Raw genomic sequence first — 22,589 nt, forward strand, 5'->3', positions numbered from 1 at the left:
TATGCTCAAACCGCCTATACTGGATAATCCTTTCCAACGACATTGATAAATTGATTTTTTTCCCTATTGTGTCAGATATAATCACGTAGAATGCAATAATGGTATGAATGTTCAAGATTGCTAAACAACCATAGATTTCTAAATTCCTGTGAGGTACCTTTAATCGATGATGGTAGTAACAACAAACACTAAAAATTAAAATTCTAACGATAACAAAAAATGATTGACTTAATAATTTTATCATAATTTATATGCGTTTCACTTATTTATGTAACATTATCATTTTTATATTTTATAAATATGTACTGGAAGGATTAAACGTAACTCAATGCATTATGCAATTAAATACTATAGCTACTCCACACCATGTTGTAATTTAAATTTAAATCAAATAAATTTAGTCGAGTACGTTAATAACGATTGGACTACGTAGTCATTTTTAATTTCTGGATTCTTAAATAAATGAATTGCTGGTAGTCTTAAATTACAATATATTCGTTTTTGCAATGCCATTGGATTATTCCTAATTTATTATTCCGTAGTGATGTAGCCGTTTTTTCCCCATGCGATATCAACACCTTTCGGTACATCGGGCTTAGTGATGCCCCAGGGTAACGTTTGAACCGCCAAAACATGGCCTAAATGCCGTAAATTTTCTCTATAACACTCACACGTACAACCGGACATAAATTATTACAGGCCCCAACAACAATGGGATGGATTTGACTATGCATGTTCGGCTTCGAGTTCTACATTTATTGTGCTTTGCCCCTCACGGTACAACAATGTTTGAATGTATATCCTATATATTTGTTACTTTGGACACAAAAAAAAAATAAAAATAAAGAGGACAATATAGAAACTCCTATAAGTATACATTAATATATTTAGCAACATAAGATAATTAGCCGCAAATATTTCTCCACCCCAGAAGAATATGTTTTATTCAACCATGCTACCAAATTTACATAAACAAGAGTTTATTATGCATTTTTTTTTTTTTTACGAAACCTTTCTAAGATAATTTTAATCAACTGTTATGCAAGAATATTGTAATGTAAAAACGGATAGTTTTCTATAATGCATATTATTTTTTGTGAATTATAATTTGTTATAAAAAAATATTTAATTATTTCGTTACTAAAATATATAATTTATAGAAATACATATTTTAATATACTTTTGTATATAGCTACAGACTCTATGAATATATAATGCTTAAGATATAATTCTACTAGCTTCGAAGTAACATTAAAAACAAAAATAATATTAATACATTTTTTTAATTTTTGAAATCAATGGCATCTTAAAATGTAATGTATTAAATTAATAATAAATCTATTAAATTGATAATCAATATGGATATTTTAATTCTAAATTATATAAACGAATTTTCTATTTGTAAAATGTCGAATAAACAAATATATTACTTAACAAAATCAAATTTACTAATACGACTTCTAAAGTTTTTATTATTTTAGAAAACAGTAGCTAACAAAAATATATCAAAACATTTTACCCTAAATTCAATCATCAATTTAAAAAACAACATTTACTTGAACTAAAATATTTTAAATAATTTATATACATGTCTTACAATATTACAAAAACCATTTTAAATTTTTTTTTATTTTTCCATAATTTAAACGTCATTTCCTATTTTAATCCACCCTATTCAAACGATACCTAAACGGATATTTATTTATTATATAACAATTATTAATAAATACATTTCAGATAACGGAAATTAAATATAAAAACTTTTAAACTTTTAAAATATATGAATGTGAAGTCATCAAAAGTATATAATTTAAAAAATTGTTAATAAATATAACCTACTTTTTTTTTATATTATACTAAATGTTAATAATAGCTATTACATTTAATAATGCAAGTATTAATTTATTATATTATCACTTAAAAATAAACAATGAGATTTCTTTAAATACATTTTTAATAAATTATATTGTTTCAATAAAAAAAAGGTCTACAGACAATTATATTTTTATACTGAGCTCAAAATCAGACGAGGTTAGTTAGCAATAATATTTAAACAATTGTTATGGTAAGCTTATTTACCTACACACATATATATATAAATTATATAAAAACTATGAACGAAAATGTAAGAGCAGATTTCCAATAAAAAATCTACACTACGTAACCGGCCACGTGAGTCCACAACTGAAAAAAGGGATCCCTCCGAGAAACAAAAGGCTTTGGTTTTATTCGTCAATGGTCTCTAAATCGCAGCTGCCCTCGTTGACAATTTAATCGCAGATGTTTTTTTTTTTTTTTATTATCGCAGGCCGCATTATTATCCCGCACAAAGAGATTCCGGTTACCCCCCTTTTTGGATGAAATATTTCGTGGTGGGCTCGTTCCTTGACGTTTATTACATATATGACGAACATAATATGCGCTTTGCATATTATCTACCTCTTAGAGGGTGATAAGACATGTACCGTGTAAAATTAAGAATTTTAATTAATTTTCACACATTCAATAAAAGTGATAAAGTAAAAATTATGAGTTTTAATATTACCTTGTTAGAAATCTTCAGATGGACGGCGGAAAAATCACGACCCCGTGTAAACTTAAGTTATCTGAAAAATAAATAGTATTATTTATATTATGAACACGTGAAAACCCAAAACTAGACTGAGATGATTACAACAGCAGCAGATGGGTTAATATACACAAAGGTTTAAAATTAGTTGTATTTTCAGTATTACACTGAGAACTTATTGTCATTTTTGACACGTATCATATTTTGTGCGGCTGATGGGATTTTCACACGCCCTGAAGGCAATTAATACTTAGACTTTTGTCATCGTGACCAAAGGAGAAAAAAACGAAAAAAAAACATTGCAGAAGCTTTTCATACTATTTCCCTTGAGGCGAAGATGCGAAGAGCTTTCATTAAACCAAGTCGAGTGCAGTGTATTGGTATTGACACTTCACTGTACGTGTCATGGGGGGTAGATAAAAGGGAAGATGGCAAAATCCAATATTATATAGCTGGCCAATCGTAAGGAAAGTAAAAGTACCGTGCAAATAATCTAACTTATTTTGGAAATCGTATTAATTTATGAAAATAAAATGAATTATAAATAAACAAAATACAAAATCAATAATAATAATAATATAATTAAAATCCATAAAACTGCGTTGTTAAATTACAAAACTCTTCATTGTCGAACATTGTTTCGTAAATAATACGATATGCTTTTTCTGCTGCGAAGTTTGGTACAGATCATTATACTATAATCTTAATACATTTTTGATAGAGTTGTAGCGAAACACATTTATTAAACAAGTTGTTTCCTTCAACTAGCCGATGATAACTATATAGCTACTTATATCTCACGAACAATTTGTAAACCTACACGTAATCAAAATAATACTGTTATGATTTACGAACAAGATAAGTTCTTGTTAATAATCGGAATATCAGTATACGCAATATTATAATTGAAGGGATTAAAATAAAAACATATTGTTAGATAAGACTGAAAACAATAAGAATCGAGTCTGATTGAACCCATCATCTCCATATGTCATTTGCGGGTATAAATCTCTCCTAAAAACTACTTATCTAACGACAGGTTTCTCTCTTCGAGTACGAAGGTAACCGGATACCGGACTTTTACATAAAGGTATGTACCATATAAAAATTGGATGCACATATTGTGTTGACCGTATCGATACGATATTGTTTGTATGTGCGAGTACAAGAACTACAAGAGTATATCATTATTTTAATACATATAATTGCCATTAAAACACCACACAGTTAGGTCGTTACACTATATACCACGATGTGATTCTTCCACATCATTAGCGGTTTCGGAAAACACGTGTTCTCTCAGTATACGATAAATAAATTAGCGAAACTGGTTTCGTTTTACTGATCCACATCATTGACTATAATACTTTAAATTGTCCTCAAATGATGAACAGAATAATACAAAAATAAAACTAACCATTAGTTTATAAAAGTTGTAATAGAATACTTATTTTTACATTCGAAAGCAATTATAAATTATTGTATAAGAAGAAAACATTGATACATAATAATTAAGTTATCAAAAATATAATTTTATTAAGTCATTAAAGATACGTTTTAAATATTAGGTATTAAGTTATGTTAAAAAAAAAAACAAGGTTATCAAAAAACTCCTAAAACACAGTTTCACATGATATCGAATTCAATATGAATAATAACCTCTGAGATAGTCTGAAGAAATTGATAATATTTTACTGTTTGGTTATTTTACAATTCGTGAGAAACTCAAGATCAAAAAATAATAACTATTGTTATCTAAATTCATATTTAAAAATGCTTAACGACATTTTTTACTTCAACATTTTAACAGTATAAGACTTAAATTAATACGTTTCTCATTTTCCCCGATTTTAAAACTAATACGGTTAAATAGTTACAGATATGTAAACGTTAAGTGCGGACATATGTTTAGTATAATATATAAAAACAATTCAGTTTATTTTTCTATTACAATTGGAAAATAATAATTTGTATTCGTAAGAAATATAATAACAATAATAATAATAATTATAACAATAATAACAATAATAAAAATAATAATAATAGTAATAATAATAATAATAATGTACAACAACTATCAGCACTATCTAAAATAACACAATGATGCGTGGGTAGTTACAATCGTTTACCTTTTATATCGAACACATGAGATTGATCAGTGCCTCAGTTTGAATCTACAATTTGTAATTGAATCCAATTTGAATATGGTAAGATTTAATCAATTGATATGACGCATTTTATAATATAAGAGGTATAACGTTTATTATTAATTTACCATTAAACTGCAGACATGATACTATATTATTAATCGATAAAACTATAAATCCCTGTAATTAATAATTTATGAATCACTGCTTATACGGTCAAAATGCGTTGAAATGGATGGATTGAAAACCTACTACGCCGTATCGAGCGCTAAATGATTTTTATAAGTTTCTCGATTAATAAGAACGTTTACCTGTATGTTAAAATGTATATCCCCTTTATACCTCGTACTTCTTGTACAACGTCGGTCTAATTAAACAACTGACAACTATGAAGACAAATCGTTAATTCTAATATAATTTTAATAATCATTATATAGTATACACACAGTAATTGAATAGGATGGTCAGTTAGGTTGTTACAGTAAGTTTATATGCTATCAAGTCCACAATTTTTCGCTACCCGACTAAAAACGAAGAAACATGAACCGTAAAAACAAGAAAGTACTGCAAGAGTAAAAGGTAATGTTTTTTATTTTTATTTATCGATGTTCATCGTTTTTTCCGTTTTCGGAACAAATGATCGTGCGTTTCGAACACATAAGACACTTGGCGACCTATTTCAGATTTCTGGTCTGTCATGTCATTGTTACAATATTATTATACGCATACAGTTCGATCTAATATATATTATTATTATTATTATTATTATTATTATTATTATTATTATTATTATTATTATTATATTCAATAGAATGCGTATATATTATAATAAACATAGGTTGACGTTAGCCGTATGTCGCGCAAGCGTACTCCGGTCATTGCACACGCATTTGACGAGCTACAGTGAAATATACTATATAGATGTATAGACAAACTCTATGGGCTACACACAGAAGCCCACCCTAAATAAAGACGATTCTTACTCGTGTCCATGCAATAATAACAACACGCCCCGATGACTTGCAACAATTTACGCGGTAATTGAATCTAAATATTGTTTCAGGATGTAATGCCTTCAAAATGTTTACCTATATATATTATATCATGTTTTTAAACAATATATTTAGCTGGCGACTTGACAGAATATTATATAATGTATACAGTTTATAAACGATCACTATGCGCAACGCAATAAGAACCGTGTGATAAATAAAATATAATTAGCTATATTGCAGGTGAGAAAGTATTATAATAAAAAAAAAAAAAAAAAAAAATTAACACCATTAGTAATAAATATAGTTAATTTATACGATTCAGTTTGATGATTTAAGTAAAATATTTTTTTTGGTTTATCAAAACGTGAATTTACCGTATTTATAGCAAGGATAATGAAACACGTAAACTTTTCAATACTTCGAGTAAAACAAAAAAAAAAAAAAATGATTTACTTTGATTTCCCATGTTTTGTTTAGTTTCAACTCAAAAGTAAAATATTATCAGTAAAATAAAAAAAAATTCAATATAAACGTCACATTTTTGTATTAAAATTGAATAATTAATTTAATAAAATAAGCCATTTACTAATATCTAATATTAATGATTTAACAAAAATAAAAAAATTAACAAAATATATATTTTTTATTACATTTTTTTATCTCATTTTTTATTAATATTGGTATTGCTTTTGTAATTGAAAAATTAATAATAAGAGGAAATTATTCAAAATCAAACAAATACCAATAATATTTTGAGTTCGACAAAATTCTTGTTTGTTCTTTTTACAACCAAAATAAATATACTCAAAATTACTATACTTTTATTTCAGTTTGGTATCTAAATATAAACGAAAAAAATTCAAAACGAATAAGCTTTACGAGGAGACCAATCACTCCAGAGAATTACTGTGACCGGATAAAAGGAAATCTGACTCATGTAAAACTACTTCAAAACCTTTAAATAGCGATTGGTACCGTTTTGCGAATAAATCCATTACCTAGTTTTAAATCTCACTGACCTGTTGCCACGAACGTATTTATGAATTTCCTTTGTTAAAATGATATTTTTTCAATACATTTTTACAAAACTGATAGAATCATCTCGATTTAAGACGTGTAGTTTTTCGACGATTACAACAAAATAAAAACAAACTTAAAATACATAATAAGATTTTTTAATTACTCAGTATAATGAATAGGACAGTCCATTTTATTTTTAGACAGAAAATTGAGTCTGTAAACTGATTTCCAATTTGTTATTGATTTATCCTTATTGTTACAATGGAAAGTATTTCGATAAAAGCAAAGGTTTGGAAAATAAATATTTGTTTCCTTATAAAATAAAGTACTTTAAACTGAAAATCGTTTAATCAATACAAATAAAATGTCTACTTAAGATTTCTATTATAAATCCAACTAAGTAGACTCAATACAACAGAAAGATTAGTAAAATATGATACTAATTAATTTTAAACCAATAAATATGGTATAACACTACTATTTACTAATCGTGAATTAAAAGTTTTTTAAACCAATCCGAGAAGATCAGAAGTCATGTATAATTAAATATATAATAACCAATTCTGGGCATTAACGAGTTAAAAAGTTAATTTTATTTTAACTTTTTAATTCAACTAGTTACGTTTATATTTTCATTACTTAACAATTAACTTACTAAATTCATTTTTAATTAATGAATTTGTTTTTCAATTTAAGATATAAGTTAAATTAATTTTTTTACATTTTTAATTTTTTTTACATTTCACTATTTCACTCGTTTCCATGTCAAAAAATATTTTTTATTATGAATTTATTTAATTTAAAAATGTTATTTTTCCAATCATTTTGTATTCTAAAGGAACAAAATGTATATATTAGAAAATATTTTATAATAATAGGATTTATGTTATTGACGTTATTCAATTAACTATAACAACTATCAAGTATCAATAATAATATAGACATAATATGTAACTAAGCAAACTAAACAGTTTAAGTATATTCCTTATGGTATATGTATTATTGTTATCGACGATCAACGCGTGCGACGTCGTCATTTCGGGAAAAATAAATAATAAATACAAATACTTAAGTCTAAAAATAAAAACAAATGATCAATTTGACCATTTTCGCGATGGTAATATGGACCTGTAATTTTATTAGTATTCAGGCATTCAGTTGTGTTACAACTAGTGAACTTTTGGTTATTTATACAGTAACAGCACGAATTATTTATTAATGTGCATTTGTACAGATTGTTCTGTGGACTGTGCCACTATGGTATGCACGTTATTAATTAAAATATTAAAACTAAAAATACTCACGATTGTTTTACAGATAATAATATAAAGAATGTTAAAGTTTTTTGCCACAAATTCTCAAAAAAAACTTTAAATAAATTTAAAGAGTTAAATACTGCGGTTCCATCATTTGCACCTGTAGAATGCTTATTCAATGCTGGTTGGACAGTTGTTCGAAAAGAGGTGAGTATCAACAGCAGATAAAAATGTTAAAATGACTCTCCTCTTAAAGTTTAATGAATTTAAATAACTGTTTTAATTATTATTAATTTATATTTTAGTAAATATTATTATTTTGAATGCATTTTTTTTTTTTAATTATAAATATATAGTTATGTAAAAGTAAAATTTTAATTTGATTTAACTAAAAATAGCTATCTATCTTATCTATCTATATCTAAATCTAGCTATATATTATTCATTTTATATATTATTATCTTAATGCTTAAATAATATTTTCATTTCTAATGTATTTTTTTATGATTGATATAATGATATAAACATACAATTAAAACAACTAAACTGATTTTAAGTATTTAATACCTTGTATCAATTGAATAAAATATTTTGTGATTTTTTTTTTTTAGAAATGAAAAACTAATACAATGTATACTATATAAAAATACTATATGTCGTATGAAGAATAAGCATTATAATCTATAATTTAGTTATACGTTAGTAAGAAATAAAGTACACTAACGTATAAAAATATAATAACTTTTTTTTAACAGTAAAAAGTTTAAAAATATGTGTATTAACTTTTATGTTAACTGAGTTAACCAAACATTTTATTAACTTTTAACTTTAAACTTTTTCAAATTGTTACATATTAACTTAACTGAGTTAAAAAAAAATCATTAACTAGCCCAGCCTTGATAATAACTAATAGTTATCGATTTATTAGGAAGTTGATGATACAAAATCATGTATAGCTATAGATGAATAAAATCGGAATGAAATTAAGGTTTTACTATTTAAACAATATATTAAAATTCTAAGTTGCTGATTTAATAAAATAAATTAAAATCATGGCCAAATAATAAGTATTTAATTATATGACTTATTTTTAGGAATTTTCCAGCTGAAATAAATATTTTATGTATAAAAAAATAGTCTAGAGAACAAACGCTTTTGTTTTTAAAAAACATCGTAAATAAACGGTTTTAAATGAGAAAAATGCTGGCCTTCGGGAAAATGTTTGTCCTTCTCCCCAGCAGTAGTTATTTTATACCTGAATACTCTGGGGACAAAGCGATATATTATTCCAACTTTATTGTACCCCTTTCTCCTCAACATCCGTAGGTAATCCGTTATAAATTACCGCTATCGTTTCTATCTTCTATGTACCAGACAAAAATAAGAAAAAAGTTAATAAAATGTAGATTTCACTTTGCCTCAGGACTAGTAGTGATTGAAATCCTTTATTCAAATGCCTCCGTTCAGTAGAACGCAAACCTTTTCAATTTTTTTTTTTTTTTTTGATATTATTATGAATATTTTTATACATATTTTGTCTTTCAGTATAAGAATAATAAGTTTCCACGTGAAATATAGATACAATATAGGTAGTTTGGCTTATTCTATATCTATTGAATACCGTGAAAGCATATTACATATATTGGACGACATATATTTTTCAAGAATAACAAAAGTCATCAATGCTTGAAAGTTAGTACAAAGTTGTAGAATCGTTATTTTTTGCCTTATAAAAAAATATAAAAGACCGAGCTTTAACCCGCAAATCGTTTTCCTTGGATAACATCCAAAACTCTATAGATGACCAATCGAAGAGGCGTGTTTATGTTGCTATTCTTACCGCCTCTTGAAATACAAGGATATAAATACAATAGACTTTAGTAAACAATATTCCTATATCTTCTACATTCATTAGTAGCCAATAGGCTGTTTTGAAGTTTTATAGTAAAATTGTGAACACCCTTGATCATAAATCCACATACATTATTAGTTATATACATGCGAAGGCCATATACAAACCGTGAGTTGTTACCAGCATTTTTATTTTAGAGTGTAATATCCTCATTTTTATTTTTCTAATGCAAAAGCTCCACCTTATGCGTTGTGTAAGCCACGTGTGGGAGTACGATTCCCCAGAGAATACACCATACACATGTTCCCCCAACGGTTATGTGGCAGTATTTGAACAGCGTTATTATTCTCGGACGTATATATTCATGTTAGTACGCTGCACTTAAAATGTCTAGGTTACCATCATTAGTTAATTAAAAAAACAAAATTTTAATATTATATCCACTCTTTTGAATCTTTTATCATGGTCTCGATTCGTATGTCAGAAACAAATCAATTTACCAACAATAAAATAGGGTTCAAAGAGACTCCTTCACTGTTTGTTTATTGAACGGTCAGCGCATGTTTTCCAATTGTTTGCCAATATAGAAGCAACATTGATTGAATATAAGCTTTTGTACATTTTATTGAGATAATACAAAACGTTTCTGTTCGATCGTCTGATTGACATACTAATACACATTATTCAATAAAATTGTTTTATAATGATTTACGAGTTTATAAATCATCACAAATGAATACAAAATAAATACATTTGGTCAATTATGATAGAAACTACTTCTTAGGAACTCGAATAATTGATATAATTGCAATATTGCAACAAAATATGTAAGGACGGATTAATCGAATATTAAAACATTGTAAATCAATCGGATTATTGAAACAACACAACGGTTATTTGGTGATAACCAATTTATTATAATAAAAATATACTTTATCTTATATTGTTACTATCGAAATCAATCGCTCTCGGAATAAGTGCACGAAGATTGGAACGATATGGACTCACACCTCGATATCGCAGTAGTTCCAACAGAAGAAAAAATCTGTAATGTGGTTTTGAATCATCAAACAATTGAACAGGCTAACACCGATGACTAAGAAGAAAACAGCGAGGCAACTTCATGAAATAAAGAAAATGTAGAAGCTCTAAGTTTCCTCAGGAGAACAGTTCTGCACCATGCGGATGAAAAAGGCTTTGGGAAACATTATTCTTACGAAACCATGATCATCAAGTTACTCGATGTAAAACAACGGATAACGATTAACACATATTTTAATTAACATAAATATTTTCATTTTCACAGTAAATACTTTTTTATCGAATTATACGTTTATATTATTACAAAATAAAACCAATAGCATTATAGAAACAATCGGTAAATTGATATATTTCACCTGAGTTCAAACGTGTTATATCAATGTCAACGATAAAAAAAATATTAAAGTGAAAATAATTCTAAACTTAGATCTAATAAAGTTACATTTTTAATTATTTTTCGTAGGATTTACATAAATATGATTCTTAAGTAATATTTTAAGAAATGAACAAATTATATACAAAACTATCATTATTATAATTTATTTAAACATTAGAAATCACTAGATAGTCACTTGCATTAAAATAATAATCGAAAATACTAAATTAAACTAGATGTGTTTTAACGATATAATTGATCAAATGATTGCAATCATTTTTTATAAATTAAGTCCCTTTTAACTTTTACTTCATCTAAAATTGCGAAAAAATCACAAAAGTAAATAAAATATTGTTCCAGAAAATGCATATAGTATATTAATAATGACTATTTTCAATTATCATACGTTATGAATAATAAGTAATGACCAATACCCGCTATTTTTGTTTAAACATGAAATATAGACAATGAATTCATCATCGGTAAATATTATCAAATTAAGTCATTTGGGTAAAAAAACAAATAGTGTTAACAGATTACCTAATTCAAATCTATTCGGTGACCTTCATCACACTAAATGTAGTATACAATGCAAATATATGTAGTAACTGTACGATTTTGGAGGAATAAAATACACGCACACATAACTATAAATATATATTCTATATAATAACTATATATAATATATAGTTTTTAAATACATAAATAATAATATGTATTTTTGCTTTCTTTACAATGATCCGCTAGATTTTAAAATTCTAAAAATTGGTCCTCTAGTTACTTTGAGTTGCCAATCCTGCTATATAGAATCTTCTTATAAATATTATCATAATAAATCGTTTTAACTGTTATCAATAAATAATTGTAAACACGAATTTTCTTATGTATTATAATAATTAATTACAAACATGATAAATAAGCACTACAACAGTGTGCCCCCGAAAAAATAATTCATTCTCACGAATTCAGAGTAAAACGTTCTTTATCGTTGTAATTGTACATTTGTTTGATTACTTGGCAGTCACCGTTAGACTCCACCCCCATAAAGACCCTTGTGTTGTGCACACACGAGGAGCACACGGTATACAGAATAATACTATTGTACTGTGCCACGGCCACGTGACCCCAGACGCGACCCCTCTCTCGTGCCGTTACCCCACCTCCACCAACAGAAGGGTCTTTGGACGACCACCACACCACACCACACCACCATTCACGCTCAGCACAAGCTAATTTGACTACATGACGGGCTTTCCGTAGCCCACCCGCTGTTTTGGCGAACACACGCACCCAATGATAGCTAAAATATTGAGTTAAAAAAAATTAAAATATATGGAATAAAAATCTCAAAATCGATACTATTATTCATAATATTGTATTATCATGCTGAATGATGCAGAAATAATACTTAATCCTTAAGATAATATTATCCTCAAAATAATATTATCCATATATTTAATATACACAGGAGGGATATTATAATCATTATTTTAAAAAGCTACTCTAGGTACATCAAGTATATATTACTTTTAGCCGGTTCTTGTTAAAATCGTATTTTTTATCTAATCTGTATTTGGGATGTATTACGATAAAATTACTTATGTTAAACCACAAACATATGTTAACTAATATCGTCAAACTGATGGTAACCCCATAACGAACGGCTGTTAGTTTTATGATAAACATTTGCCTCAAAAAATCAGATGTTATTGATTCATTTTTCGTTGAAGTGATTTTACTTTTATTTATGAGTATATTTCTAATTTGATACACCTACCATAAATGATTTAAATATACGATACACAAATCAATATCATTATAATTATAGCCAGAATTATCATTATCCATGTTTCTATTACAAATAGTTATTTATAAGTGAATTTAAATACTTTATTCATTATTTCAAAACTAAATGCATACTGTATATTAACTAAATCTACACTTACTATTTTTTTTAATAAATATCTACATACGAGTACAAAATCAAGCTAAATTACAAAATATAATACTTTTATTACACATAATTAATTAAATAAATAAATACGATGTGGAGCAATATTGCAATATAGACATACATGCTGCAGTTAATAAATATAATTTGTAATAAAAGAAGTAATAAATTAACCTTCACTGTTTTATAATAAAATTTAATATTTTAATACATTTCAAATTCTTTATTAAATAATTCTCGCTAACAGTATTTTAAAGAATTATTAATTATTTATTTTACAATTTTCTTTATTTTCTATAAGTTAACTCATTAAAAAAATAACTAGCTATAGAGTTAAACATTTTCTTCACGGAAACAATCAATTTCTAGTTAATGATGTATACTGATAACTAGAGCTCGGAAGTTAATGCATTTTGCATTTTTTTTTCGAACTTTTTAGAAAATGCTATTCTGGCCACAAATGTATTTCATTAGCACGTGAATCCAAATAACTAATTTTTATTTTGCATTTTTTTGCACTTTTTGGTGTTCGTTACTTTTTAAGTAATTTTTTGACATTTTTACTGATTTCACACTAGTTCATTTTTTATTGTTTCCTATCGACCAATATGCCGATAACTTAAGACTTTTCCGATTTTATCTCGTCGATTATATTCATCGTTGTCGTGTTGTAGTGAATAGTATCATATCTAAATTTTATTATTTTTTACTAATATTCAATTATTATCCGATATTATCTTGTCGCTTCATTGTCATGTTATAGAGAATAATACCTATTATATCTAAATTTTATTATTTTTTCGTAATAATTTCAAAATGGCAACAACTAAAACGTCGGTTAGTGCTCGTCTGCGCTCCCAATCACTTCAGTGGACGTGGAGAGACATTTTTCCAAATATAAATATTTTTAAACAGATAATCGATCAATCGATTGATTTACTTATTATAACATCAAAATTTGATGTTATCATAAGTCAGTGGTGACCAAACTACGGCCCGCGGGCCAAATCCAGCTCGCCATCATTTAATATCTGACCTGCGAAAGTCTTCTATATTACAGCACTTATTTGTATAACTTTAATATTTTGCATTTACGTAAAAAAAAATTGAAAATGCATTTTTTTATGGCCCATGGTAAAAAAAAAGTTGTTTTTTATGGCCCGAGGTAAAAAAAGTTTGGCCATCACTGTCATAAGTAAATCGTATTTAATACGATCTAATCATACAATGCAATGATTTTGATTTTTGAGTAATTTGTGAACTTTGATAAATTTATAAAACAAATGTTTGTCATTTTTTTATTTCATATTTTCAGAACATTTGCTGTCATTTTTGTCATATTTTGAGTAATTTGTAAGTTTTGATAAATTTATATAGAATGTTGTAGTAAAATAGAATAAAATATTTAAAAAAAATATATTTTTATTTATTTAAAACAAATATTTGTAATTATTTAGGTCATTTTTTAAGGACATTTTTTAATGTTTTTAAGGTCATCAACTTCCGAGCCTTACTGATAACATATGCGTATACTTCTATATAGATGCAAAATGATTTATTAAACTTTTATTAACCATTGGTAAACAATAGTCATTAAATACGAAGGCAAACGACATAAAAAACATATATTACGAGTATATGACCTACCTATGTGTCACTAGTGGCGTGGCGAACTCAAAAATTTTCAGAGGCAAGTATATTTAGTCGATACACCCCCCCCCCCCAGAAAAAAAAAACTGTGAGGCAACCGACTCTTGATTACCCACATCGCCACGCCATTGTGTGTTACAACAAATAATATTTAAGTAGAAAATTGTTTAATAATAGAATAACTAATTTGAAGTTATTAATATCAAAAATAATCATAATAATTCACAATATTCGCAAAAAATCAAGACGTTATTATTTGTAGACCAATTACTTAGTGTTATTAACTGTAATCGGCATTTCTTCATATTCTGTTCATTATATTATAGGGAAAGTATCAGTTTACAGAACCCTAACCTGAATGTATACCTATACTGCTAACCTTCAATAATCTAATTGAACATTCGTTTACGCACGATGACAGGATTCCAATAGGAGGTTGCTTGTCTACTGTGGTATCTGTCGATTAATGACTGGCGTACATATTTTGACATCTGGGCGGATACCTCATCGTTACACCGGCTTCACAGATCTCACTTAATAACAATATCAAAATTGATAAATATGTATATTTCTATATGAAGACATCGGCTGTCTGAAACATTGGATGATTAATACTAGCGTAAGTATACAAAAGCCATTATTTCAATATAATATATTCGAGTACACTATATGCTTTTACTTCTAGTCCAAGCAATAAAGTTGTTTATTGTTCAATACATTTTATGTTTTGTCAATGAATATTCAGACGTAATGCGATCATTATTTTAAAAACAGTTTGAATAGTTCACCATTTATGTGACGTTTATGCTTATCGCATAAGACATTAAAAAAACATATATGTGATGTTTAGTTCAGAATACTATAACAATTATATTAAACAATATTATCATAAATAAAACACGTAATATATTCCAATGAATTCCAATGCATGGACGAAAAAGTGATTGTTAAAAAAAAACTCTACATTATAAAATAAGATAGATTAAATTATCATAGTTATCTTAACAACTAATTGTATTGTAACAGTCAGCACATTTTTTTTAGAGATATTTATACAGATAATAATTAAAACGTTGCCTTTAAAGATTGATAAGAATATAATTATAACGTCATGTAAATAATATTTTCATATAATAAACAATAAAAAGTTATATCAAAAAGTATGATCTACTTATTATTGATGACACTCATCAAATGACTAAATAATTTTTAATAAAAATCATAAAACCTTGCATATAATCTACAACTTAAACATCATAATAAAAATCAATTTAATGATAACGGCAACCTAGCACGTGTGTAATAATTTAGTAACGGGAAATTAAAATATACTAAAACTATATATTAACGGATTTAATCGATTCCGTACATGTTCTATTGTAGTAAACGATATATTAGTTGTTTAAATCTAAAACGATCTCCACTGGCATGTTAATACTAAATTACAGTTTATTGTATATTGTATATATAAAATCAAACATTGAAGTAAAGTATTAAATATACAAAAGTATCAACATTTTGTCAGCTGTAACAAGTCTCATACAATTTCTACTGATAAAAAAAAAAAACCATTTATAGTAATTTGATAATGGAACTTAGTATGCCCTATCTATAACAAAAAAATATATTGCCCTCATAAAATATAATAATCTATATAACTCACAAATGAATTAATATCACAGCTGGATACGATGATTGTGTGATTTCTGCTCCCCCGCGCGTACAATAGGTTTCGGACGATAAGCTTATATCCGGTCGATAGAAATATGTGCCCAATATAATGTATTATACATATAATATATATGTTTATGTGTGTAACTGTTATAATGTGTATGCGTGAGTGAGTACATACATAATAAATATTTTAACATTACCTCCACCCTAACTTCACGTTGAACTTAAATTTCATCTGTACTGCATCCAATTCCCACACTGTCTAAATGACTTGCCGATTCCGGCCGTCCACAATGCTTGCTAATTATCGATACCAACTGCGCTTAAAACATTATGGGAAATTACTGATTCCCAAGTATAGAGGTAGTAGCGCGTTAAATGATTTTGTTTTACTCGGTCTACTCGTTACATGGTTAGTGAAGCTGAATAAATGTAATATATGAAATTGTAATCAGTAATGAATGATGTGTTACATTTTATAACTATTGAAACATGGTAAAACCGAATAGTATTAAATATTATTTTTTAAAGAAAATTTACAATCTGTACAAAAAAAAAAATACAAAGAAACTATAATTATTTATATACTAAATCTTTAAATAATTAATAAGTTAAATAATACTATAAATACATGAAAATAGCAGATTGATGATTATTAGTTAACACATATTACATTCATCCATCTCATAAAACTATTCATTAAAAACAAAATGAATATTTTTTTAAATACTTTTAGAATTATTTTATATTTTCACAAATATAAGTTTAAACTTTTATTATTAATTAAACATATAATTCATGTTTAAACATTACATAAAACGAGTTATAAAATCTGAATAATTATTTTTAAAAGTGATCGTGTTATATGGTGTTATAAATTTATAAATCGAGAAGAATCATAACAAAACTACAAATATCTATATCGCTGTATAAAACACAATTTCGTATTTTAAAATGCTAGTAACGATTTTCACTATTCGACTTTCACTCTATAAAAAACTCATTAAGAAACGTGCTCAACAGTCTCCCAAAAATTCACAAAGTATAATTACTAGATTATATTCTACTTTTGTAAATTTTAATTGCATAAAATATAATATATGTTTTTTTCAGTCCCTCGGTGTTTTACATTAGCTATATTATTATTAGACTGCTGTGTGGCAGTGTCAGGGCGTGTGCGTCTTGTCAATCCTCAGTTGGTTCCTCTCGTTACACAATAAATACCAGCGATGATATGCGTTCAACATACCCGACGAGCGTAAACAATGCACGAGGAAGATAAAAGAGGAAAATCGTAACATACTGTAGTATGTACAGTTAGGTTATCTTCCAGTTTAAAATGGAAAATATTTTTTAGTAAAATGTAAACATCAGCCCCTTTGGGCATGCCGGGTTTATACTATCTATTTCCATTCAATGGATTACAAGCAGTAGGTATATATTATCTTTTGCTACAAAAATAGTCGGATGCTCTAAGATAGCTGACAAATTCATGTTTAATGAGGGGTTATTGTAGGATAATCTGGTAAATTTCTCAGTTTTCGCTGTCATTCTTCAAATAACAAATTTTTTATTATCCTGATTGTAACATGAATTACATAACAAATCCTTTATTTATTGCTGATGAATTTACAAGTCCAAAATTGAATATGTCCTGTGTAGATTTCAAATCGTAAACTCTTATTGGGAAACACTTGAAAGATGTTGCTCGGAAATATACGATAATCATAAAAACAAAAAAAAAAAAAATTGGGATAACAGTTGCGATACCATAAAATAAGGTAAACGAGCATTAAATGAGTTTATATATATAAATTATAATGTATTTTTTTTTTGTCCGAATGTGCAGATAATAATTATTTTATTGCTTATGATGCCTCCAAGTTATAATAATCGCTTTTAAAATACTACAGTCACCAGTATTCCACAATTGGTCCTCATATGCACAAGCAAAATAATCAGATAAAAGTGATTTATAGTTTTTGCAAATTACTGCAGTTGATCAAAATTATGGAATAGTATTGCAACTAAATACAGAGGAATCGTTTCTCATAGTATCAAGTTTTTGTGAATATAACTATATAACTATAAACAGTGCACGTTATATTAATGTTTCGTCTTTTTGTAATACATATACACAAATTATATAGGCGTGTTACTAGCAACAAATCTAACTTTAATTAATAATAAAGTTGGTACTTTCTCATGAAGAGAATAGTTTTACTTCAAATACAGTAGGAAAAAAACATACAGCAATGATTCGTCAACTAGGCCTAAATAGTATACAAAATTAAATTCAATATTTTCAATCATATAACTGTGGTTGATATTATTTAATTTGACAATATACGGTTTTGTGATAACACTTATTTAAATTATTACTACGAAAAACATTAAAAATCATAATCAATATATTTATAGTAGTAATTCTTATTAGACATTTCAGTTATCATAATATTCTAAATAATATTATCTTTGTTGGTTTTACATTATATTTTAACTTCACTGTTTTATTTCTTTAGTTCAGAAAGATTCTACCGAGAATAAATTATTATTATTAAATAACAAGAACTAATACAAAATAACTAACTTTTTGTCTCACTTAGAATCCAATACGACCTTAATCACGACGAAAACACTATAAAAATTAAGTAACTTTTACCAGTAATCAATTGACATTTTGATATAAACAATTTAATTACAACTACTTTGCATACCTATATTAGTTAATTTAATAAAACATAAGTAAATTCATTTATTTAGTCACCTCAGATAACTTTTCATGCAATAGGAACAAGTGGAAGAGTAAAAATTCTGACAATTCATTATTTTAATCTACATTTTCAAGAAACGTGCTCGAGTGAAGTTAAAATAAAAATAAACAAATATTTTAACTATGTTTTTTTTAACAATACTGTCCAAATAGCTTTTTTTACATAGAATCTGTTGTATAGTATGCCCAGTTTGTACTACAGACCAAATATTATGCATGCCAGTAAAGAGTGTTTATGATCATCATAAAACAACGTTATAGGTGCACTACGACAAGGTATAAATAAAGGTATAAACAATAGCAAAACAGCATAAATTATAGGTACGTGTATATAAAGTTATTCGAAACGCGTGTTTTATGTTTTCCCATTTTTTTTTTTTTTTTTTTTGGTACGTTTCCAGTGTTTTCTTACGATTCCAAAGGAACTCATCAATCATTCGGGCTAATTAAGAGAATTTCACAACGGCAAGTCACGCCCAGTACATAGTGATTTGTTTCAGCCATGCGCCAGACTGCCAGAAATAGCACTGCACACCTTCCGCTTTAGTGGGATATCCAGTGGACAAATCGTTTGCCGACGAGCTATGATCGCTGCAATATTATCGATACACCCAAACGAGACATCAGTGAACCGGAACTCACAGAATACTACAGCAATGAAAATCAGAAACGGAAAGATTTAAAAGAATGATTGGATTTTGTATAATAGCATCTCGTGGTTGGGGTGTAATCACGGATTTGCCGCTTCAGTGATTTTCCATGCCGACCGAGTTGTCGACGGTATCAAAATTCATAGTTACAATATCAGGTCGAACAAATACATACCGGTTAAAATCTCACATACGGGTATTGCGTATATATTATTATAATACGTATCAAGAAGTAGAATAAATTGCAATGCAAATCAAAAATAGTTACAAATAAATTTATAAAAAATAAGCTTGCTCCAGATAAAAAAAAAAACAAGTTAAAAATACACAATGGGGTCTATTGTTTTATCGGTATTTGAACTAGCTAAAAATCTAAGAATATTGCTAACCCGATTTTATGAATACAAAAATAAAAAAGGTTTCTGTCATATTTTATAGGATTATAAGAAATATTATGCATGATAGGTCAACTTATTTATTGCTTTCAAAGTTTACTTGATATAATACATAAGTTGTAAAATCATGCCTCTATGAGAAACCAATAACACACTAATAAAACCACCTCATATTTCTATTCTAATAAATTTTCATATGTATACCAACTTTTACTATCGTATTGGAGTTCATCAGCTTGAACGTGTCATCTTAAGACCACAAATATTGGCTCAAGGTTCGAGTTCCCCTCGACAAAGGCGTCAGACAGTAAACATGAAGTTTTTATACACACAAATAGATAAGGTGTAATATTATGAAAACTATACATGGGTCACGACCCACACAAAAACATATAAATATAGCATATGGTATTTATGTAATTGTTCAATTGAGATAGTCTAATTGTACGAGATGAGTATACTCAACATACATTATTCATACACCAGTGAAAAATATCCACCGGATCTTCGAGTTTAAACAATAGTATATAAACTATAATTAAACATTTCAAATGGTACTTTAAAATATCTCAACCAACATCTAGGAAAACATTTATAAAAAATAAAGTGGATAAGAAAAAAAACAAAATTACACTATTTAAGAATTGTAATCATCATAATTGAGATATTGAAAAATATATTATTTAATACAAATATACTGTATGTAAATCAGACGTGGGATTATCTAAAAAGAGACAAGTATATTTTAGTCACAATTATATACATATGATTCAATATACTCATATATAGCTAATAATTATAACAGTCCAACATGTAATTAAATGACAACTGTATTATGTAGGATTTAAAGAATTAGAAAAAAAAGTAATATTTAAAAGTGATTATTTGGACATAAGAATATTTTATCTGAAGAATAATTAATTATCATAAGTCATTTTAAAGGTGAGGCTTTCCAATTATAAAAACAAAACTATTAGATGTATTAGTTGAAAAATATTTTGCCGACCATTACAAATTAAGAACAAAAGATATTATTTTAAATTTAGATACATCATTTTATGAAATAAAATAAATATAATATAAATAAATACAACTATAATGTCTGCTTAAAGGCCTCTGTTATTGGTAATTATATTGTTTTAATTAAAAATGTGTTAAAAGGTATTTAAATTTTATAAAAAACTATTAAATTCGTATACTTGTACATAGCTATACATTTTTTTTCAATATACTTAAGCAGTGGCGTAGCTAAAGAGGGGCTAAGGGGGCTATAGCCCCTCCCATGGGCTGTGTTTATATGTATAGTGTATCTATGTATTAAACTAGTATACTAATATTTTTATTTAAGTATTTTAAACCTTTGGTATTAACTAAATTTTGACGATTAACGAATAACAGGTGTTTGTCTTTGGCGTAGATATTACAGATTACTAATACTTCAAGTTTCTACCATGATTATCACTATCTTTTTGATGGTTATCATGCAATGATGTGGCGAGTCACTATCAATTTATAATCAATGAAAACATTATAAAAGATGCTAAAATATATGCCCAAGATCTCCATGCTGATACCTCATCTACATTCAGAGCTGATCTGTTCATATGGAGGCAACTATGGAGTCAAAATACTATTCCAAAACCGAATTCTGCTGTTGATTCACTCTCTCATTGCACCAATCTTCAACCTAACATTAAAATACTTTTACAATTATTCACCACGATACCAGTCACCTCTTCCACTCCGGAAAGAACGTTTTTTTGCACTTAATCGCTTAAAAAATTATTAAAAAAGCACCATGTCGGAAAACAGACTGAATGGATTAGCTATGGCTAATATAAATAAAAAAGAGCAATTCGATGAAAGTGAAATAATAACTGTCAGCTGTCAGAGTGGAGCAAGTGACTGAACACTGAAATCAAAATTATTATTATTATTATAAATTATATATTAATAAGTATTTTTAAAACTATACTAAAATGCTTGAATTATATTTAAAAATTTGGTGGTAGATGGGGGGGGTAAGGGTGAATTCTCATAACCTCTCTTACCTTACTTAACCAAAAAAATGATTAGCCCCTCCCATTTAATAACCCTGGCTACGCCACTGTACTTAAGTACTTGTTAAAACATAGATATATCGATCATTTTAAAACCAAAAAAAAAAAAAAATAATAATAACTAATCAATAAATTAAATTTCAAAAGTATAGTTTTGTTAAACTGCCTTTTCAAAAATAA

The 22,589-nt window shown here is 27.1% G+C and overlaps 1 protein-coding gene across 2 annotated transcripts in view; it reads right to left on the reverse strand.

Annotated features, from left to right (window-relative positions):
- LOC112693544 (discoidin domain-containing receptor tyrosine kinase B-like) overlaps positions 1-22,589 on the reverse strand; it is a 127,950-nt gene that overhangs the window by 99,613 nt on the left and 5,748 nt on the right. Inside the window, exon 2 of one of the 2 annotated variants that reach the window (XM_025568654.1) lies at positions 2,546-2,606. The exons of the other annotated variant lie outside the window; for it this stretch is intronic. The gene's annotated coding sequence lies outside the window, so the exon portion shown is untranslated. The remainder of the gene's footprint in view (positions 1-2,545; positions 2,607-22,589) is intronic. 2 annotated transcript variants of the gene reach the window in all.

The sequence above is a fragment of the Sipha flava genome, unplaced genomic scaffold (assembly GCF_003268045.1).
Source record: "Sipha flava isolate LNK unplaced genomic scaffold, YSA_version1 88_pilon_pilon, whole genome shotgun sequence".
Taxonomy (NCBI): Eukaryota; Metazoa; Arthropoda; class Insecta; order Hemiptera; family Aphididae; genus Sipha; species Sipha flava.